Below are 23,470 nucleotides of genomic sequence, written 5' to 3' on the forward strand. Positions count from 1 at the left end.
GGAAAAAAAAAAATAACAATTGCAGAGAATGAGATGCTATCACACTTGATAATGTCCTTCCCTGCCCCGGCAGCAGCAGATTGCTCCCAGAAATGCTGTCTCATCCCAGGGAAAGGAAATAACGCTCTCCTCTCTGAGCTTCTTTACCCCAAATGCCAGCGATCAGGTCAGCAGCAGCAAAGTGCCCCCAGCACCTGCTGCCAGTGAATGAAAGGTCTGTCAACAAGCGAGTTAGCAGCACTGCTGATGTGATTTGGGGTGAGGCAGCAGCCCTGGCCCCCAGCAGCAGGACCCAGCTTAATGTCACCACTCCAGCTCAGTCCACTGTTACAAGTTTCTCAGCACAGTGCAAAACAAGCCCTGCAGAAAGGCAGTGGCAGCAGCAATCTGTCAGCTATTTACTGAGCCTTCCCCTAATTCCCTCCCTCGCTGCTGTCCCCGGCATCTGTCCGTGCAATGTGGATTTGGGCTCTGCTGTACCCACTCACAGGGCTTCCCTCCTTTTTCTTTTTTTTTTTGGTTTTTTTATCCTATAGAAAGAGATTTTCTCAGCTCCCAGGCTTCCTTTGCATGCTGAGCACCCCCTGATCTCGGAAAGAAATATTGAGATCAAGCTGGGGAGAAAAGAAATCACTAAACTGTGTTTATTTCTGTTTCTGTGCACAAAAAGCTGCTTTTTTCCGAGCTGGCTTTGCAGGCTTGGATGTGCAATCTGGCTCACCTGAGCACCTCATTGCTTACACCTTCTATGGCAGGATGAGGAAGCACGTCCTCAAAAATGGACATTTCATGGTGATTCAATTGAAGTTAGGAGCTGAAAGTGTTGTTTTTATGTGGAATATGCGGAGTCCTAAATAACCAAAAGGGAGATGGGGCTGATCTGAGTAAACGTGATTTTTCAGGCCTTACCTGAGACAGCTGTCAAATGGCAAAAGGATCTATTGGCAATATGGCCACTGTTGAGTTAGCTACAATATTCCTCTCTCCCTATAATTTTCCTTTTCACCTGCCAAACCTCCCCATTTATATGCTTATATCCTGTTATTATAGAAAATCCGGATGACAAATTGTGTGTCTGCGGCCCTCTTTGTTCCCATTCTCCAGCCCAGTGAACATTCCTGGTGTACATCAGTTTTATGTGAATGTAGGATGTTTGGGGTTTGTGAAAAATGTTGCTCTGCATGATTCATTTTACTGCAGCTAATGCCAGGGAGAGAAAAAAAAAATAAAAATACACACAACACCTCTATTGAAAATAATGGCCTGCTTCTTGGACTTTGCACATATATTTCTTTTGTCTGCCTTTTGTTCTTTTCTTTAAGCCTCTATCCAGGTGGAATAATCAGGTCTCTGCAAGCAGGAACCCATCAGCTCTAGAATTACAGGTCGTGGTTCCCCAGCATCAGACACTCGTGTCAGAGCAGGGCCCAGTTTATTTTCAGGTCCCCGAAGCTGTGCGCATGGCAGGGGGTGGGATGGGATGAACTTTAGGGTCCCTTTCAGCCCAAACCAGCCTGGAAATCTATCGAAACTCTATTCAAATACAAATCCACAGCAAACCCATCCTCGTTACGTGGACCATCACTGGTTTTCTGTGGTTGTTTTGTGCCATCCTCATCCTCACCATCTATGGAGGCTTCCTCAGCACCCTGCTATCACACCCCCAAAACTCCCTGAGGGTCTCTGTGCTCTCCTTTAGGTTTAGAATGATTGAGGAGGGTTTTTTCCCCAAAACTCCCTGAGGGTCTCTGTGCTCTCCTTTAGGTTTAGAATGATTGAGGAGGGTTTTTTCCCCAAAACTCCCTGAGAGTCTCTGTGTTCTCCTTTAAGATATAGAATGATTGAGGAGGTTTTTTTTTGCTTGCTGCCCTGTAGAAATAGCTGCAGGTCTTGAAGAACAACTCAAGGATCCAACAGGTGCCTTTGTCCTGGCACAAAGTCAATTACGCTGAGAGGAGCATCCGAGTTTCTTGTGAGAAACTTCGTATAAGAAGTTTTTTTGGTTCTTTTTCTTATCAGTGAAACAAAGAATGAACCCCAAATCCTTTCCTAACATGGGAACAGCTGCTGAGGTGAGGGTGAATTGCTGCCCTCGGCCTGAGCTCACACACAGGAGGAGCTGTAAAAAGGCAGAGATGAAACCTCCGCTCCACCCGCGTCAGGCGTAAAAAAACTCCCGTCGACTCCAACGGGGCCAGGGTTTTATTCCTGATATGAATTTCCTGTCAGGCAATTTAAAGATGCTTTTACGAGGAGAGGAATCTCGCCATCTAAAATAGCATGTTTGCAATTCTGGCAATGTCTGACATATGTTTTAAGAGTGTGTCGTATTTCCTACCAGGAGACTTTACGATCCCGCAGCTTTGTTGGGAGATGCCTTCGAAGGGGCTGTGATAAAGCAGCTGAGATATTCCATGATGCTGCTGGAGGTCATTTTAAAGTTACAGCTTTTTCTTCTTTTTTTAACCAAATTCCTGAGTCTCACTGTGGTGTTAAAGTACAAAGAAAAAAAAAAAAGAAAAAAAATAATTGTTGGTGTTTTGGTTTGGGCCTCTTTCAGTCAGGTTTGGTGCTGAGAGAAGCTGTGGTTGGTTTTCGCAATTTCATAGAATTCCTGAATGGTTTGGGTTGGAAAGGGAATTAAAGATCCTGTTCTACCCCTTTGCCATGGGCAGGGACACCTCCCACTGTCCCAGGCTGCTCCAAGCCGCAATGTCCAACCTGGCCTTGCACACTTCCAGGGATCCAGGGGCAGCCACAGCTACTCTGGGAATCTGTGCCACCCTCACAGGGAACAATTCCTTCCCAATCTCCCATCTAAACCTACTTGCATTCCATTTGAAGCCATTTTCCCTTGTCCTGTCACTACTACACCTGATAACTTCTGTGATTTTCTTTATTTTTACTTTATTACTTCGAAAACACACCAAAGACCCGATCCAAAATCCTTCCAAAGCAACACATGGATTTCCCTTTGCTTTCAGAGGAGCCCGAATCATTAACATGAAGGATAAGAGCTTCTTTATTTTTATTTGCAAGTACCACAAATACTCGTGTGCTTCTACACCTTTGCCTATAATCGAAAAGAACCCGCTTTACACCAGCCTTGTGTCTCTGCTGAAGTTTCCCCTGTTGCATTCCAAGCGTTGCAGTTATCAGCAGAATCCCATGCAGGATTCTGTGGGAGCACGGTGCCTGTCTCGTGTCACTGCTCTCCGTGAGTTTAGCACAAAATATAACCCCATTAAAATTACAATGCATTTATCACCCCGCTCAGTTCAGAGAACTCACGAGCCGCAGAGAATTTAATTAAAACATGATGATTTAATAGGCAGGCTCCATCTTTTGTTTACTCGGGAGGTTGAGATTCTGTTTAAAATTAGGTCCCAAATTTAATTTAGGCTTCCACCAACCTTGTCATAGGAATGAGACTCCTGGAGGATGAAGTGAGTTGCAGACAGCGAGAGCATCACACAGAGCAGTTTGGAAACTTGAAGATGATGGGGTCTGTATTCCTTTCCTATGAGGAAAAAAGAAGGCACTGAGGATCAAAGCGCTTTTTTTATAGGATCATGGAATGATTTGTGCAGGAAGGGAGTTTAAATCTCATTTCATTCCACCCCCCCCACTTTCCACTATCCCAGGTTGCTCCACCCCATCCCTCTTGCGCCCAAGTACCCACAAAGATGTTTTCTCACCTGCTCAGCATCACCACTGAGGTTGGCATAACCCTGCCCACAGCCATATTTCCTGAATTTCATTTATCAATCCCGCAAAGCAGCCAGGCCTGGCATGGCACAGGGTTTGGGGGGCAGCACGTTTCACCCTCTCCTCTTTCCAAGGCAAATCCCTCTTGATCCAGATGGATCTTGGTGTGACTCAAGCAGGATCTTGTGCAAGACTTCTATAAAGAGAAAAAAAAAATGTACAAATCCCGCCACAAAGTGCATGATTGAATGTATATATAAGAAAAGGCACCGTGCCAGATTCTCAGTTTCTGTCACAGTTTTAATGAAAAGTGATTTCAGCATTTGAAAAACCTCAAAAGCTGTCCCAGCCAAATGCCATGTTTCTATATTTTCTGAGCTATACATCTGAATTTGAGTGGGATACTCCTTACATCAATTGATAAAAGACAGAAGATTTAATAACTCCTCACTATAAAATTAATTCTTATTTATTATAGCTATATGGTGAAATATTTCAGGGGAATTTCCTCTACGTAGCAAAATGTTCCATGGGAAAAAAAGATCTTAATTCAGTTTCCTTGCACAAACCTCTCATGTAGTCCCTGCTAATGCAGCGCAATCTTAATTCCGGGGATCCAGCAATCTGCTTGGATAGTCAGGACATGTGTTTTCTCATCAGAGAGCCCAGCTTTAACAGCCATACCTTGACTCTGAGCAGAAAATTGAAGCTGCCATGCCTGCTGTGTTTTGCATACCAGGAACCCAGATTATTCAACTTCCCGGCTCTGCAGCCATGGGTGCCCATCTGGCTTCGGAAAATCGAGGATTTTGCCCCTGCCCTTGGAGCAGGGAGGGCTCTGGTCTGGCTCTCTGGGGCTCTGCCAGCCCCACGTATCCTGGGGGTGGAGAGCCCTTGGTTGGTTTTGTGGAGGTGGCCCAGCAGCCACACCTCCCGTCTGTGCCACATTTCAGGCTATCTTTGGGATAAAACACTCTTTTTTTTTTTTTCATGTTCTGAAGGCACCACTCTCATTTTTCATCCGTGAGCTTGGCTGGTGACACCCCAGCCAGCCAGCAGCTGGTCCTGAGCATCACATCTGTAGCCTTGGTTTCGTGCCTGAGATGTTTTGGTTCTCTGAAATTCTTTTCCCAGGGAATTTTCTGTAAACAAGAGAAGTGTTTCGTAAACTCTGCCTATGTTTTCATTCCTTTTCCTAGGAGGGATTTTTCTTCTTGCTCTCCCTCTGGTCTGACCAATGTGAGTGAAGAGGTTTTGCCTTTGTGTCACCAATCAAACTGGTCTGTGTAGAATAGTATAGAAGGGAGACACATCCCAAAAATAAAGGAGTCTTTTCAGCCTTCTGAAGTTCAGAGTCTGTGTCATTGTGGTGTACAACAGCGTCACACATCCCTCCCTGGTACCTTCAACTCAAATCTCAACTTTTCTGTCACCAGTGGGGTTTTTAGCACTGTCTGTAGGGTTTAAATGTGATTTTAGCAGAGCTGGGCCAGGTCCTGCTGCCTCAGCCTCGCTGGGCCCTGCTCTGCTGAGAACTGCAGCCTGTTCCTGCTGAGCAGAGCCATAAATTATTGACGTCGCCTTCATATAGCAACTTATTGACTACAGCATTGTAAAGTACCCTATTAATGTTTTAAGCATTTCACTTTATTTTAATACAAGTAAATTATTTAGGAAATGCTAAAATGCTTTATGCTTTGACTAATGAGAGTGAAAAGTGTACGCAGCATCTTATTTTAATTGGATGTTTACCCTATCCTGTAGAAATCAGGCATTTATTATTTCATCCTTAATTAGCTGTGCGTGCAATCCCTGATGGATACACGTTCAGGTTTTTGTTGGTTGTTTGTTTTTTTTCTTCCACATGATCGAGTAATTAAGAGGCATAAATGTTCAGATTATTTTTTATTGGGAAATACAAAATCATTCTGGTTTTCAGCTTCCTCGGTTGCCCTGTAAAGAACTGGTTACTCCACACAGGGATGTGCTGGTTGCCTAAATTAATGCAGAGCAGTACGTGAAATTTGGGATGATGTAAATTGATTCCAGAGGTGCAAAACCCAGCCAGCCTGAAATGAGGGATGTCTTTGAGCCTCTCTTTTATCTTTGTTAGCACAGCAAGATCATTTCTGTTATGTCATCGTGCATTAGAGTCATTTTTAGGAATATTGCAGTGTTGCGAGTGGGCTTAGGAACGTTTGTGGTATTTCTGAATTCTCCTGGTGGCCTTTTGCATGAGGATGTGGAGCATCCACTTTTGTTCTGAACTCTGTCCTGGCACGACAAACAGGATATGCAGAGATGCCACAAAGGGCCTTGCAGTAAACTCAATTTTGTTCTATCCCCCACCTCACCACTGGAGGTTTTCTTTAGAGAAATCAGACTTTAAATTGTGATAAAACAGCAGAATCACTAAAAAGAATTCCCCCCTACCCTATCCTGAGGATGAGGCATCCCCTGGCTTGAGGCAAAAACTCACTTTTAGCTCGATTTTGTCATTTCTCTTCCCCCTGTTTCTATCTCATGTCATAGCTCTGAAAAGTCCTGATTAACAGAGATTTAAGCTGATGCCTGATCCTGAGCCAGGGCAATTTGGGAGTCGGGAGCAGCTGAGTGCTGGGAGTGTTTGAGGCCAAGCCTTTGACAGACAAGGCCTGTAATGTGCTGTAATGTTGTACCAGAGCAAAGGAGCCTTGGCTGAGGGCTCCAGGAAAAACAACAGAGCTCGAAAAGAGCAGGCAGCAGATTCCTCCTTATGTATATTTGATCAGCCAGCTGTTGGGGCTGAGCTTTTTTAACAACGGTCATGCTCTCTTCTAAAATAAAACACTTCAGCCTTCAGTTTGAGCAGGGGCAGATCAGAAAGAGCACCAAGTTCCCAGGCAAGGAGGAGGCAATGAAAGGAAGGGAAAGGTGCAGATCTAATGGTGTCAGTGAGGCAGAGCTGGTGAGGAAGCATCTGTAGAGGGTGAGGATGAGGATGGCACAAAACAACCACAGAAAACCTGGGATGGTCCGTGTAGTGAGGATGGAGTTGCTGTGGATTTGTATTTGAATAGAATTTTAATAGATTTCCAGGCTGGTTTGGGCTGAAAGAGACTTTAAAGCTCATCCCATTCTGCCCCTGGCTTGGCAGGGACACCTTCCACTATCCCAGGCTGCTCCAAGCCCCAATGTCCAACCTGGCCTTGGGCACTGCCAGGGATCCAGGGGCAGCCACAGCTGCTCTGGGAATTCCATCCCAGCCCCTTCCCACCCTCCCATCCAGGAATTCCTTCCCAATCTCCCATCCTGCCCTGCCCTCTGGCAGTGGGAAGCCATTCTCTGTGTCCTGTCCCTCCATCCCTTGTCCCCAGTCCCTCTCCAGCTCTCCTGGAGCCCCTTCAGGCCCTGCCAGGGGCTCTGAGCTCTCCCTGGAGCTTCTCCTCTCCAGGTGAGCACCCGCAGCTCCCTCAGCCTGGCTGCTCTCTGGACATCAAATCCAGCAGGGATAAAGCCAAGGACTGAGTTTCCAGCCATTGAGCAGCCCCCCATCAGGTCGCTCCTGCCAGGCCCTGGTCAGATGAAGTGGAGGTCAAGGCAGGAACAGGAATTCCACGATGTTGGGTTACAGAAATTCAAACAAACTAGTTTTTTCCCCAGCCTGCAATATCACAGCCATCTTCTTCACAGCCTCCTTTTACAAAGTTATCACACAGGCTCCATGAAACAATTAAAAGAGAGCAAACAAACCCCATCACTGATGAGCCGATTCCCCTCCAGGCTCCTGATTTTTGGGTCGCCTTTGTGGTTGCAAAACTGAGGCTTGGGAGTGATTACTGATGCACCTTTTACTTGTGTGCAAATTGCAAACGCACCACTACTTGTCTGGAACCAACTCTGTCCCCGTGGCAGCTGAGTTTTAGAAGTTTTCCCAGATATTTCCAAATGTTCTGCTTTTTCTTTTCCGTGGATAAAACCCACATTTCTCCTTATGATTGGTTATGAAATGTGCTATTAGCCCAGAAAGCATCGTTGGCAATAAGGCCTCCTGCTGAGCCTTCAGCACGAGCTTGATAGGAAGAAATGCATCCCTGTGATAAAGACTAAAATAAAAAGCTCCATGGAGTGTTTAGCTCAGAATGAGACCACAGATATTTCAGTGCTAGTGACCTGCTTATTCCAGAGGTAAAGCTGGAAAAATCCTGCACTCGACACCGGTGCTGTGGGATAAACCTGACTGCTCATTTCATGCTTTCCAGTAGGAGAAAAAGGTGATTTTGGGAGGCCTGTCTTAGAAGAGGTGGAAGTGAAAATGTTTTCAGTTAAATATTAGACTGAAAGAGAGGAGATTCAGGTTGGATGTTAGGAAGGAATTGTTCCCTGTGAGGGTGGGGAGGGGCTGGGATGGAATTCCCAGAGCAGCTGCGGCTGCCCCTGGATCCCTGGAAGTGTCCAAGGCCAGGTTGGACATTGGAGCTTGGAGCAACCTGGGACAGTGGAAGGTGTCCCTGCCCATGGCAGTGATGCCTTGGGAAGGCTGAGCTGGAACAGGGACTGGGCAGAGCTGGAGAATAAAGTAGAGATTTATTGAAAGGCCTTTAGGATCCACCTTGGGCAGGACAAGAGCCTGGCCAGGGCTACACCCAAGGTGGACCCACAATGGTCACAAAATGGACAAACGGTCACCAGGTCTCACACTTTGATAAGTTTTGGTCCATTTGCATCTTGGGGTTTAATTGTCCAATCCCAGCTCCAGGCTGTGAGCTCCCATCCTTCTCATTCCTCCCTCCAGCCCACCCTTGTTTGTGCTTTTGGGCTGAAAGTTGTCCTTGGTGTGCAGCAGGAGAAGGATTTGTTTTGTGTCCCTGCTGTGTGCAGAGCTGAGTGACACTGACTGTGAGCTCAGAGCTGCACCCCTGGGCACCACAGAACCTGGAATACATGAGAGTTCAAACTGAAGGCACCAGCAGAGGATGATCTTTAGGATCCAACCCACACCAATCCGAGGTTCTGTAGCATTTCTGCTTATTTCCTTTGCATCTCATGACTTTTGATCCCTCTTGTGCCTGTGGATTCATTGCTTCCCTGCCTGTGCACATTCCGTGGGTAAATTAGCCAGAAAATGCATTAATTGTGCATGAACCCTTCCTGTGGGCCTCCCTCATCCCACTGTGCTCCTGTTGTGCAAGAGGCAGGGAGACATCCAGCTTTCAGTGTCGTTCTTAACTCATTTTTACGCCCTTGTAAAGCTGCTGCAGGATAAAGAATCACAGTTCAGTTCTGCTGTATTAGCCCTTTGCAGGCAGATCCTCCAAGCAGCATTCCACGCTACAGATATCATGGAAAAGGTGCCAAGAGGAAAACTGTTCCCTCTTTACGCATGAAAATAAAAGTCGTGCTCAGCTGGGATGAGCTCATCTCTCCTGTTCTGTTTTGTTGGGGTTTTTCCCCCCACAAAATGTAGGTTTCTTGTTTGAACTCTCTTCCAGACCTGAGCTCCTTTTCCTCCTTAATCCACCAAATAACATGCAGGAGTTCTGTGTGGCCAAAAGTTTCCCTGATGTCACCCTGGCAACTTCTCCAAGAGCTTTCCTGTTTGTTTGCAGAAATATCGAAAAAATGGAGACATAAAGAAAATAAGATATTAGCTATTTTTATCACTTGAGCCATTTCAGTCCAAATTGACTTTTTGGAGATGAAAACCCAGCAATTGAGATACAGATAGATAAGGGAAAAAAAAACTATCCCCCAGCAACTCTTTATGTGCTGAGATGTCAACAGGTTTATCATCCCTGCTGGGGATGAAGTGCCCTGGAATAAGAAGGGAAAAGGGTTCCTCCAAAGAGTCACGGAATTCTGGCTGAGATACTTCATCAAGATCACTGCAACTGCAGCCAATGCAGGTAGAGGGGTCTCAAAAAGCCATTTATTTCATATCCCAGAGATAGGATAAACCACGTCATCCCTGTCCTTAGAAACTTCCACTGGCAGAGATGCCACAGCTTGAGAATGGAAATATTGTGTTGCTTAATGGGTTTCCCTGTTAAAATATCTTTTTTTTTTCTTTTCCTTGTGTTCATCCTTCATCTTTCTCCCAGATATTTCCATGGCAGAGTGAGGAAGAAGTTGCCTTTGAAGTGTGCCAGTGCCTTAAGTCTGTCCTTCTTCATTTACACCACAGCAAGACCAGATTTCTAGATCGGAATATCATTTTAGACTGATGAAATTGGTAAAATCCTCCATTGTGGATTGCGTTTTTTTCCTGTTTTCTTATCGACGCTTTTATACATAAACCAAAAAAAAAAAAAAAAAAAAAAAATAAAAAAAAAGGGGACATACACTTATATTTATAGCAACACACATACACAAAGGCTTAATTATTTATAATGGCGAAGACACCCAATCCTGTTCATTATAATGTCATTTTCAGGAGCTATTTTTTACAGCAGCCATATGGAGCTGGGAGGGACGGCTGAGCTGGCTGCGCTGCTCACAGTTTACCAGGGGAGTGCTGCGGATTCTGTGTTTTAACAGGGGGAAAAAAAAAAAAATAAAAAAAAAAAAAGATCCCTCTGGGAGGAGGCAGGGCAGAGCTGCTGGACACTGAGGGGAGAAGGCACCCATGGGTGAGACAGAGGGAAAAACCCCCGGGAAGAGCTCTGGGGGTGCTGGCAGGAGGGAAAATCCCCCGGGAAGAGCTCTGGGTGTGCTGGCAGGAGGTCAGTGCAGGTGTGCCAGAAGCAGGTTGGGTTTTTCAGGACCTGGGATGGATTCTGGGGGCTGGTTGGAGGCGGGAGATGTGAAACTGCTGGATGCCAGGGCAGGGATGGAGGAAATCCAGCAGGAGCTCGCTCAGCCCTCTGGGTTTTCCCCAGTTGAAGAATCCCTTGCTGCTCTCTGGAAAATAACCAGTTTTCTGTGCCCCTCCACAACGCCCTGAGCATTTATCTCGGGAGTCTCTCAGGAGCTGTTTCCCCCCTGGAACTGCTGATAAATGCCACCATTATCACCTCGCGTCCCCTCCCGGTGTCCCTCACAAATCACGGTGACACGAGCCAGCCCAGCGCCCTGGCCCCGCTCACCCCGGGGCTCCCCAGCTCGGGGATGAGGGATCTGGGTGATCACATGCAAAGAAAACCCTAATCCAGCATTTCCCAAATGCCCAGGGGGGTGATGGATGGGCGTTTGTGAGAGCTGGGAGGGAAGTGCTGCCTGTTGTGTCCTCTGAGCTGTTTGCTCCTCTCCTTGCCGAGACGGACAGTGCCAGGAGCAGCCTAAAAGGGACAATCCTTTGGCTTGGAAAAGTGGAGCAGCAAGGAATGCTCTGGGGCAGTGTTTGGGGTGTGGGATTGTGCAGCATCTCCTGTCCCTCTCAGCTGCCCTGCCCAGGAACATACCAAGGCCTCTTTCAAATAAAGAAGGGATTTTTTTGCCTTTCTTTTCAAACACAGCATTTCACACAAACCTAAAGATTCTGTGACTGTATAATTTTGTAAAATTTCATGGTTAAATCACACAGATCGCCCTGAGTTGGGAGGGATCCACAGGAACAAATCCAAGCCCTGCCCCTGCATAGACACCCCAACAATCCCACTCTGGGTATCCCTGGAGTGGTGTCCAACCTCTCCTGGTGCTCTGGAAGCCTCGGGAATGTTCCCATTCCCTGGGGAGCCTGGGCAGAGCCCAGCACCCTCTGGGGGAAGTGCCTTTCCCAAAAATCCAACCCAAACCATCTCTGACACAGCTCCAGCTGTTCCCTCTGTCCCGTCCCTGCCACAGAGCAGAAATCAGTGTCAGTCCCTCCTCTTCCCCTCAGGAGAAGCTGTAACTGCAATAAATCTCCCCTCCAGTTTCCTTTTCTCCACCCGGACAGACCAAGTGCCCTCAGACCACACCACAGAGGCTTTTCCACCTCACCAGGTCTTCCCAGGAAGGAAGATCACTCCCCAGCCCGCTCACTTCGCCCAACACTTTCTGTTTTAGCGTGGAAAAGGTGCTTCTGGCTGACCAGGAGAGGTGAGACAAATCCCAGCACGATCCTTACCAACCACTGACCTTGATGAAGGTCTCTCCTTCCCATTTTCCTTGCCCTTGGCTCTTGGGAGGTTGTTGTGAGTGCCCCCAGGGTGGGATACACCAGAGCCAAGCCCTGCCCGGGGCTGCCACACCACGGCTTCCCCCCAGAGCAGCCTTTGGGAACCCTAAACTGATTTCAACGCTCTCCGTGCATCCTCTTTGAAGGAGAAAACGCCTCAGAGCATGTTTTACACAGTCGAGCACAGACACAGCTCCAGACGAAGGAAATGAGTGCTTTGTTTATGACAGATCTCTGTTTTTATTCCCAAGGTTCAGGAGTAAATTACTACAAAAAATGCAGACAGAACCTGCGACGTTTGGCTCGGCATTATTCATCCAGCAAATCTGGGAGCTGCAGATCAGCGTGTGTGAGAGACAGCAGCTAAAATATGGGGCTGCTCCAGCCTCTTCTGCGCCGGTGTAAATCAAGAGTAACTCTCAGCAAAACCAATGGAGCGTAAAATTGGTGTAAGTGAGAATCAGTACTATCTCCTGTACCTATACGTCAGGGAAACTATTTGTTTAAAGTGTTTATAGGCCCTGCTAGCATAAATAGCTTATTTTCTTCCACATTAAAAAGATCAAAGGTAGCCAGAGTAATTTTCTAGCACGAGCAAAACAAACATGTATATTTATTGCCGCGTAACTCGCAGGAGTCGCGCTCTCGTCGAGTCTGGAGCCAAAAATAGGGATTGATTTTTTTTTTTTAAATTTTTTTTTTCTCCCTGGGTTTAATAAAAGGCATCGTGGCGCTCCATGAAAACACACATTCATTTTATTTGATTGGCACCTTCAATTTTGGATGTATATCCCGACTAATGGGATGAACATTGCAATGCACAAATTAATTATGTTTCTTCAGTTGTCGGGTTTGTAAAGTGAGAACTGTTGAAATCATATCTCACCCAGCTGTCTATACATTAGGTTGTCTTTGCAGACAATGCTATCATCAATACATTTGTTTTAATGAGGAGCTTATCAGCATCCCCAGCTCATCTCTCATCCACTGCTGTTTAGGGGAGCAACGGAGTCTTAGCCTCAAAATAAAACATTCCTCACTTCAACGCCAGCAGAATAGACCTGATGAAGAAAGATTTGCTGCTGTAATTAACATCACTTGTCATTATTGAAATCACTGGTTTACAGCCCTTACTATTTATGATATTTGCGCAGAGTATTTTGCTTTGAGTTTAAGGCAGTATTCTCCAAATACTCAAGCCTTAATGCTGGTTCATTTCTAAAAATATTTCAGTATGGGCTTAAAGCACCCAAACAGAGCTTTGAAGATTTACAAGAACGTTGGATCAAGACTGGTTACAGGAAAAGAAGATGGAATCAAACTTCTGCAAGCCAGAGATGTTGTAAAATGTGCAAGTTTGTTTGTGTGATGTTTAACGTAATCATTGTAGTCAACAACTACTAGCCTTCCTAGAATGATATTGAAGCATTTGGAAATCACAGTAAAAAACGGGTTCTGACCACCAGTCAGTCTCCCCATCTCTCTGCCAACCATGGGTAGCCTGTGTTCTCTGTTCCCTGAGGATCAGCTGTTTCCCAGGCAGTTCAGGGCAGGAATGTCCGTGGTGCTGTGCCACCAGCCGCTCATTTTAACTCTGCTGGAAGTCTGAGGAGACGTTCTTTTCTTTTCTGGTGTGTGAACTCGGCCCGCTCCGTGGCCGGGAATGTTAATTCACACACGTGAGGGACTTCTGTGACTGATTCAAAGCCTTCCCTGAACCTGCAAGTGCCCAAGAGAACTGAAGTGATGTTTGTGGAGGAGAAAATATGCAGGAATTATGCTGGAAATGGCTTTTTTTGTAACTCTGACACTTTTTCACTTTGGGAACTCACAAATGGAAGAGGAACGTTTATCTGTCTTGAGGTTGAGGGTTTGTTTGTTGTTGTTTTTTTTTCACTCGTGTGATGTTCTTGACAGTATTCTCAGGGTACCAATTTGTTACTCTTAATGATAATTCTCTGTCCACATGAGAACAGGCATAGATCACACCCAGGCACACGCACACACTGCACTCGCCTGCATCAAATATTTATGCATCATTATTGGCATTAGGGATATCTGAAACCCAAACTTGTAGGAGGCAATTTGGTAGAAAATGAAATTACGGGATATTTATTCACCCAGTCAGCTGCCCTGGGCCCGTGTCTCCTGCAGAAATTAGGGAGTTGTTTATTTATGAGCTGCTCTCCTGCTCTCTCCCTCAAAGAGAGCCCAGGTTGAACAGGATGTTTGTTTACAAATTGGCCAGAGAGAGCATTGTTCTCGGCTTGATTTGCGATGACTAATGAGCAACATAATTTTTAATCACGGCTTTTCCAGCCTGCCACGCTGACAGGCACGTCCTGCCTTGTGCTCCACTCTCCGTGTGCGGGCGGGCTGGGAATGCCAACGAGGGAACAAAAAGCAGAGGGAGAAAGATCAATGTGCCAGGAAGGGAGAAAGACTTTTCCAGCGAGCCAGGGGGATGTGGGGGAGCATTTTTCATCCCGGGCTTTCCAAGGATGTGTTTTTAGCCGTGTTTTAGCAGCAAAGGCGGGCGCTCAGGCCGGGCTGAGGAAGGGAAACCAGTTTGTCTGCGCTAATGAATCAGAGCCTGGCAGTCACCAGGGGTAAATAGAGCATGAGATCCGGGCATGGGAATTCCGCAGGACGGCTCCGGAGACACCCCGGCCTCGGCAGCGGGCAGGGCTGGAAGAGAATCGACGTATGACAAAGCTTTTAAGATTCCTCGACGCGACAGATGCTCATTCGTTCTGCCACCTCCTGCACGGAGAGCCCGGCCTTGACCCTCCAGCTGCATCCCAGAGCATCCCAGGAATTCCCCTGCCCGAGGGTTCTTCTGGATTTCACAGCATCTCCCGACCGGCCACCTCAAGGGGCTTTGCAACCTCCCGGGTCCCTCCCCGGAATTTGGGAAGAGCAAAACTGGCTTCAGCTCCCAAATCCAAAAATGGATTATTTTTTTTTTTTTTGAAGGTGAAAAATGGGAGAGGACAGGGCAAGAGTGTCAAAACACATCCTCAGCAGGTCCGAGTGCCACGCTGGGCAGTGCTCTGTTTGTCCCCTGGCTCTGTGCGTGTGTCCCCCGTGTCCCCTGCCCGGCTGTGCGGGCTCAGAGGTCCCCCCATGCGACCCTCAAAGCGTCATTATTCCCCTAATAACAGCACCCAGGTATATACACACACCATTGTTCCTCGATAAACCCGTGTTTGGGTGATCGTTGAGGTGGTTTCTCTGACACCCAGATAACAAAGCCCTTCCAAACGAGCTGTTTTGGCTTGAAAGTGCTTTTTAATCCACTTTTTTTTTCCCTAGTAACAAAGAGCCTCTTTAAAGTGGAGATGACTCTGATAGCACCGGAGATATTAACACATGTTGTTGCCGCAACCCCTTTAACGCTTCCAGGAATTTAATTTTAATTAATTACTTTGTAGTGAGAAGGGAGAAAGTGAGAAACGGATCACCTGCTTTCCCGGGGAGGAAAAGCAAAGTTCGAGCCTTCTCGAAAGACTCCGTGAAAGGGAAAACAAGACTGCTACATTCTCTGCTTCTGATTTAAGGCTGGAAGATACTTTGCATCGCATTATCGGCTCATTTTTGCATTTTAATCTCCAGAAATCCCAGCGGCATGTGCCAAGTGCTACCAGGAACGTGCTCCTCTGCTGCCACTTCTCTGACCATGGATTACAGGAGAGACTCCCTGTTGTGGCAGCAAACCAGGAATACGGAATAGTGACACGGGATTTAGCCAGGAGCCCTCACCAGACAAAATCCAAGGTGTACCAGGTAAAAACACGGAGTTGAAAGGGACTGGGCGTCCTGGTTTTGGAAGTGCTTGGGCAGCTTTAATGGAGGAGGACTGTAATGGTTTTTGACACGTGTTAATGGTGTGTGTCACGTTCTTTATCTTTTCACGAGGACACGGCTAATTTCTGGTGGCATGTGTCACATTGCATATGTTGATGAAATATAGGTCGCAAGCTAAAAATACCCACGATATTAACAAAATCTCTCTGATAACAATTGCGTAGATGTCCCTTATCGCAGCGGCCAGGGCTGATCAGAAATCTGACTCTGGGAAAACGTGGGTTTTTTCAAGCCCTGTCTTAGAAGATGGTGGTGAAAAGCGAGGCTTTGGAGGAGCTGCGGCTGAGGGAGGAGGAAGGATTCTATCTGGAGACATTCCTAGAGGTGGTGCCTCTTCCCGTGGAGGATAGCTGAGAAATGCTGATGTGTTCGTGTGGCTGATTTATGTGCTTTGGCAAAGGCTGGGACACAGCTCCTGGGGGGGAAGGGTGATGGCAGAGCCCCGTTTGAGGCTATCCTTGGGAAAAGGCTGCTGGGCATTGTCCTGCCCTCCTGCCACCCCGGGTGCTCACTAAGAGGGTTTTTCTTCTCTAGGAGGAGCACCAGCGGTAGGGACCCACTCCCCAGGCCCTGCAATGTGGGCCTAAAATTTCTAAATCTAAAAAAGATTTAACCTGCTGGCAGCTGCTGACTTTTTCCCAAAGAAAAATTTCTCAAGAAAGCTTCTTCTCAAAACAATCTTGGCAAACAACTCTCCTTCCTCAAAAGAATCTTTCTCCAGGTGGTGTTTTGCTGTTTCTCTGGTTTAACCAATGGCGTTAGAGAGGTGTCGTTCCTGTTCACAATCTTGTTAAGTCTGTATCAGAACACCTTATAAAAAATAGTAAAAATTAGACAACAAAGCCTTTTTTCTATGCTCTTTGCCTTCTGAAATATTTAGAGGCAGCAGGCAACCATCCCTGGGCTTCTTGTCCTCTTACCAATTAATTCTTGCTTTCCTGACAGTGGCCAAGTACCTCCAAGTGAGTTTTACAGCGCCCAGTCCAGGTTCTTCCAACATTCCAATTCCATGCTTTGCCTCAACAGCCCAGTCTGACAGCACATCCTGATCTTGAGGCTTTTTCCTTTGAAAACAAAACAAAACAAAAACAAAAACAAAAAACCCTACAAATTAACAGAAGCAATAAATGAATCTAAACCAGTCATCAGACAGAAGTAAATTATGGGCAGGATGATGGCCACATATCTTTTAATAAGACATTATCTTCTATCCACTTTAGAAAAAGCTCATGTTTGCATCTCTTTTGCCAGTTAGAAAACAAGATTTTGATGCTTTTCTAACATTTGAACTCTGCTCTGGTGTTCCACAGCTGCTTTTATTGTAATCAAATCAAACTCCTCCAGCAGCTGCCAGGTCAGGCTGTGGCACTGGTGTGAGCTGAGCGATGCTGTCAGGGTGTGTGGGATGGCAGTGGGAGCACAGCTTGCTTTTCCTGCCTAAGGACAATTAGATACCCCTAATGGACTCACGAGGGTTACCGAGAAACGGGTATGAAAAATAGATAAAGTCAGCTCTAAAAGCCAGGTGATTGAGATCCAGAGATGGGGACAGACAGAATGTGGGCACGTCCAGTGCAGCCAAGCTTTGAGTGAAGGAAACGTGAGAAGGGATTGGATGGAAAACCATTTCATCCCAGTCAGAGCCCATCTAATCCCTCTTTAATTTGATGGCCAACTATTGGAAATTAAATGGGGGCCTCGCAAACAGCTGAACTTCCAAAGGGCTTCTGCAATTTCACCTTGATTCCATCAGATATGAGGCATCAGGGAAGAAAAGGAAGTTCATCTCAGCCAAGACACTTCCGGAACTTGTTTATTTTACTCCAAAATGATTTTTAAGTCATAAATCCCTTCAATCACAGCCCTCCTCGCGTCTGACCTGCTTCTGCCTATGACTGCACCACCCTAGCTCTGGTCAACACCTCCTGGTTTGCTCCTGCTGATGATTTTTCTGGGTATTCCAGGGATTAGGCTTTGCTCTCCCACCCTCCAGCTCCAGCAGAGATGCTCCAGCATTCCCTCTCTGCTACCTCCCCTTCTGCCAGCTCCTCCTGTGGAAAAAGCTCATTTTTCCACGAGTGTTTGCCAGCCTTTGAGAGGGGAATTTGCTGCCTGAGGATTGCTGCTCCAAAGGCAATTAGGATGTGTGGTATTTACAGGAAATAGACTCCGTAATCCCACCTAAAATGAAGATATCACTGGGAACAGCCCGTGAGGATGCTGAGCCACAGGAAGCATGACAATAGATAATTTTAAATCCAGACAAGCCTGAAGGCGAGGTGCTCTACACCTTCCCTGAAGTTCAGAAAAAAGAGCTGTAAGATCACCTCGCTTCACTCTGCCCTAGCCTCAGTTTTACACCACTTATGAAAAAAAATTTGTTCAGCTTTGGAGTCAACAATTATTAACCAGCTAATCATGAAGAGACAGCAAATACCTGCACTATGGACGAACAAAAAGTGTCCTCTCCAGTCCTGTTTCTACAGGAATAATGTCCCAGTGCCACCATGGGAAGAGAAACAGTGAGAAATCAGAGCCACGTCCTCCAAATTATTTCATTGGTACCATGGAATTCTGCTTCAGCTGAAGGTATTGATAGATTGTCTCCTTAAAAGCCAGATGATTTCAAGACACTGGGTTTAAATATTTCCTTGGCTTTTGTAAGGTTTGGATGAGTGACATGAAGGATGTTTTGTTTCTGCTACATGAAGTTATCCATGATCAAGACAAAGATCAAGAATTCAGGGGTTTGCTTCCCATTCCTCCGCAATATTTTGGGCGTGATTGATGCACATTTTGCATCAATCCCACAAATCATGTTTTGGCTGTAAAGCAGAGCGAGGGATGGGAGATTTCCTGTGTGGATGTTGCTGTGGGGTTTATTTGTGTGAGGAGAAGCTGCTAAAACCTGGATGGGGTGGTTGGGATGATAAAAGAGGAGCACAGGCCATGGCAGGGAGGTGTCAAACACAGGCGGGAAAAAGCAGGGGCAGGGTTGTCCCTGGCTGGTGCCCCTTTGTGACACACCTGGGACATCACTGCTGTCCTGCCTCGCTCCTTCTTCACCTGTGGATGAGGCTGAAGGACACCCCAGGACAGCCCTCCTCGTGTTCTGGAACTCCTGTGCAGGTTTTATGTCAGATAAGCTCTGCCTTCTGTCAATAATGTTGAAACAGAGAGCATTGCCTTAAGGGGGGAAAAAAAAAATCCAACCCCACCATCAAATAAGAAAAAAAAAAATCACAATTCAGACTATAAAGAGCCTGGAAAACCTGAGGTTTTATTTTACTGTGGAGCCATCAACACAAACAAAGGAAACAAATTATTTTTAAAGTTCAGATATCGAACCGGGGGAAGAAAATCAAAACTGCTTTCCCTGCTGCTCTTTTCAACATCCACTTCATGTTTGATTTGGAAGTTAGATTCATCTCCTCTGTAAAAATGTGCTCCACTTTTATCTGAAGTATTGCTATTTCCCAAGGAACAAAGACTGGCTCTTATCGGCGTCTTCCGGCTGCACTTCCTAATGCATTTGATTTCCAGCTATTAACCTGGGAGCGCTGGATTCACAATCACTTTGTGGTTTCCCAGCCCCTGCAGGTTGAGAGAAGTGTATGGACATTCTTATAAAGATTATGGCTTTGTTTTGTTACTCTGCAGGGTTTGCCAACATCCTCGTGGCTCGTGGCTGGAGCCCACCAGGACGTCAGCGAGTCAAACCCTGGCACGTCTTTCTTGTTCTGTGCTCAGTGAACCCCGCAAAATTCAGAGTTTCGGCGATTTTAAAGCAGAAATATCCCTCCGCTGTCCTCATTTCAACAGAGAGAATCACAAGGAGTTGTTAAAACCTGCTGGTGAGTATAAAATCATAAAATCGTTAAGGTTGGAGAAGAGCTGGAGGACCATTGAGTCCCTCTAAAAACTGGTTTAGAAGTTAAACCTCTCCTTGAAGATCCTCCTGCCATGTCTGAAAACTGCTGGAATTAGTGGTGTCCTGTTGAGGATGCTGGTGGGAGCAGGGTCAGAGCCCAACCAAGGAAAGGAAAATGGGTTGTAGGAAGAGCTGGATTTGGGGACCATAAATGCTGGAGCCAGCCCAGAGCCCCAGCTCCCCCTGCTCTCCACAACAGGCCCTCAGTGCTTCTGGAAGCTTCAGTTAAGACCAGAATATTTCAAGTAAAAGTTGGTAAAGGCTGTTTCTCTATCACATGATAATTCACATCTTGTTTCAAACCGTTCGCAAAGTTTATTAGGAACTTTCAAATCACCTTGCAGGCCTTTCTTTGAACTGGTAAATCGCCAGTTCTTTTGATTTTTTCTAACCCCTCAACACAAATATCCGTGGACTAAAGAAACTTTGTGTCCTAAAAGATTATTTATCTATCAACACCCTCAGAGACCAAACACATTTGTGCTTGGAGGGAGTCTCTATTTTTTGGTACGTGGGTTTAGATTAATTTTTTTATTGTTTCCCCTTCAAAATATCTTTACAATCCTTTAGTAAACCCTGGAATCCTGGCAAATCATCCAGTAAACTTTAGGATCTTAAAATTGGGCAACAGGTACCCCCAGCCTCACTTTGGAGTGCATCTATTGAAACCGGCACAATTCCAATCAGCTTATTAATTTTACAGATTTGAATTCTCCAGGTACAATATCGGAAATAACACGAAGTTTCACACCTTAGCAGCATTTCTGCCTAGATATAGTCAATCAAATCATCATTTGCATTTAAAACTGGCATAAAATTCCACATTTTCTTCTTCCAAATCCCCGCCTCTGTGCATTAGTGCCTTTTATGCATAACTTGCATGAACTCCCTGTGCACAACCACGTGAAGATTATGTTTAAATCAAGGAGGAAAATATGTGAAACATCTGGAAGCGTTCACATCCCCACAAAAAAAAAAATCCTTTATCTGCACAGGCCATTATGTTGAAACCACGGGAAAAGCAATTTACCTCTCCAGCTATAAAGTCTGTACAGTTCTAAAATCTTATCAAAAGTCCACTGTCTTATCTACAGAAATTCCATAAGCAGCCCATAATTATTTACCGTAATTTGCTGTTCTTACCGTTTGAAATAGAAAAAAAAAAGCAGGGAATATTCTGGGTTCATTACATGATGCCTAATTTTCTGTTGCTAAATACAGGCTGGCCTGCAGTGACTGCTGGGCTGTGGGAAGCTGAGACGGAGCAAGGAGAATTCTCTCCGCACATCTGATTTCTGCTGCTCTTGGCACCGCGTTGTGAAGGACCCCGGGTGCCTGCGCACACCTTGTCCCTGGGTTTATAACCTGAAATGGAAAAGGAAACTTCCCTCTGCCCCATTCCCCTGACACCTCCTGGGTTTCTCTCTCCTGGGCTGTGGGATTTGAGGGTTTGTGACTACTGGGAAAAGTTTCCTCATGGAAAAGGGGGGTCAGGCACTGGCAGAGCTGCCCGGGGCAGTGGGGGATCCCCATCCCTGGGAGTGTCCAAAGGGGTGTGGATTTGGCACTGGGATGAGGGTTAGAGATGAGCATTAAAGGCTGGACTCAGTCTCAGAGCTCTTTTCCAGCCTTGATGGTTCTGTAACACTCCAGGAGCAGCTCAGCAGGTCCAGCTCTCAAAACTGCTCTCAGAGGTTTTATCCCCTTGTGCACTCACAGATTTGGGGCAAAACCCCCTGTTTTGTTTTCCTGGTGGGAATTAACATCCCGTTAACCCCCCCATGTGGTTCAGTCCTTTACTAATTATTGCTTTTCTTCCCCAGGGGCAGTGGCAGATGAAGAATTCCCCATGCTGGGAGCTGTGCAAGAAGCACCCAGCTCCAGGAAACTGCATCTTTGACCAAAAATCTTCTCTCTAGACATCAACCCCCAGCCAACAGGCGGATCTGGAAGCACAGGGAAGGTCCAGGGAAGCTGATCAGCAGCACAGAACACGGGATGCCTGATCTGGAACCTGCTTCCCTCTGGTTTTTCTGGAGTGCAGCCCACAAACCAAACTGGAGATCCTCAGCAGCACCACACAGCAAAACTCTCAGCTAATCCTGCCCTCCCCAGGGGGTTCTGGCAGAGCATTTCTCCCTCTGTTTGGTGCCTTTCTCTTGTATTTTTATTCTACGTGGGTTTGGGTTTTTTTTTCTCCCAGGTGTGTGGTTCCTCACTGCAATTCCATTCACGCACAAAATCCCTTAGCTGACAGCATGGGACCAAACTGGAAACTCATGTTTGTGTTTGTGCTCGATTCTTGTGAGGAAACACGCTTCAAGTGAGGCCAAAAAAATTTGTTCCCCAACATTTTCAGGCGGGAAGAAATCTGCTTTCACCTGTTGGTACAGAAAAATCCCCCCAAATCCTCCTGGCTGGCTCCTGTGCCTGGTTGGGAAGGACTTCAGCAGCTGCACTGCTGAAAACGCTCCCTCAGTGTGCTGCTGGAAGATTAGTGGCCACTTTACCCAGCCTGTGAACTCCAGATAAATCCCACAACAGCAGCAGGAAGAAAGCAACATAAGCTGCAGCAGAAGGTCTCCGTTTATTGCAAATCCTGCGCCTGCTTGAGCGGCTCCAGGGTAACAAACTGCTCCACCTGCCTCTCCAAAATATGCAAGATCACCAAAGCAGCTGCTGCCCTCACCTCTCTCCACGGCGCTCGTGCTGCTCTGCTGATTTGGAGTCAGTTGTGCCCCAATTAAATCGCTGCGTTCGTTATTCCTGTCAAATCCCGTTGCCCCTGGGTGGTTTTTTTAGGTGTGTTGTGTCTGGTGGAAAGGCTGGGCGTGGGGATTCTGTCGTTTCTCGGCGTTTCCAGGTCAGATATTCCCCTCATAGGAGGTTGGAATTCCTGGTTTTAGCAACTCCACAGGTCTGGGACCTGCTGCTGGTGTCATTGGTCTCCACATCCAACCCAGAGCTTCCCAACACCCCTGGAATTTTTGTGCCTGGAAATTTTGGCACGGCCTGGGCATGTGGCAGAAGCTCTGAAGGTGTGAATTGTGTTGGCCAACCTTTCACCAGAAGGGAATTCCAGGAGCTGGACTTTGTGGGTGCCTTCCAACTCTGGATATTTGGTGACTCTATGAAAGCTTGGCCTGGCTGAGGGTGGATTTTGGTCCAGGTTTTTAAGGGTGATGGAGTTTCCCTTGATCCCCAAGGTTTTATGGGATTGTATTGCCAGAAGAAACACCCCAGGCAGAGGGAAAATCTGCAGTGCTGGATTTTCCCCAGAACTGCCAGACCTTGGGATGCCTCAGCAGCCCCAGGGCATGGACAGCACTGTCCCCAAATGTCCTCAGTGTCCCCGGGGACTTCCAGAGCAATGCCATGAAGGCAGTGACAAAAAAAAAAAAAAAAACAGTTTTGAGGAATTTTCCAACTTTTCTCCTACACCATGAGTAATATGGACTTACTTTGACAACTTTACTGCTCATCAGATGCTTCTTGCAGGTAAAAAAGCGATTTATCCCCCTCCCTGCCCGTGTTGTAGAATGTTTGGAAGTGCAGAGTGGAGCCCAGCGCTTCAGAAATGTCTAATTGTAAAGTAATAAAGAAATTCCTGAAGATGGGGCCACACTTTAATTGCTCATTTGTAGAGTTTGACTTACAAAACCAACTTTGAGCCAAGACACAATTTGAGGTTTACAGATATTTGTGGGCCACGCCTTAAGGAAAAACTCTTTGGTAACAGACATGGAAGTTAATTGAGGTTTGTGGGGTTTTTTCACTAAAGCTCCGATTTATTTTTTTTTTCTCACTATTTTTAGCTCAAGCTGAAATAGCAGACTGGGAGAAGAAATTGAGGTGCAGAAGCAAGGAGGGTTGCTTGGGGAAAGGAC

At 46.4% G+C, this 23,470-nt stretch overlaps 1 long non-coding RNA gene across 1 annotated transcript; it reads left to right on the forward strand.

The window, feature by feature from the left end:
- Positions 1-15,194: 15,194 nt before the first annotated feature.
- Positions 15,195-20,873, forward strand: LOC136296494 (uncharacterized). The gene is made up of 3 exons (XR_010722951.1): positions 15,195-15,571; positions 19,313-19,506; positions 20,805-20,873. It is a non-coding gene; the product is annotated as an uncharacterized lncRNA (long non-coding RNA).
- Positions 20,874-23,470: the final 2,597 nt, after the last annotated feature.

Source organism: Chamaea fasciata, unplaced genomic scaffold (assembly GCF_029207755.1).
Source record: "Chamaea fasciata isolate MVZ Bird 193981 ecotype frontalis unplaced genomic scaffold, bChaFas1.0.hap1 SCAF_13, whole genome shotgun sequence".
Classification (NCBI taxonomy): Eukaryota; Metazoa; Chordata; class Aves; order Passeriformes; family Sylviidae; genus Chamaea; species Chamaea fasciata.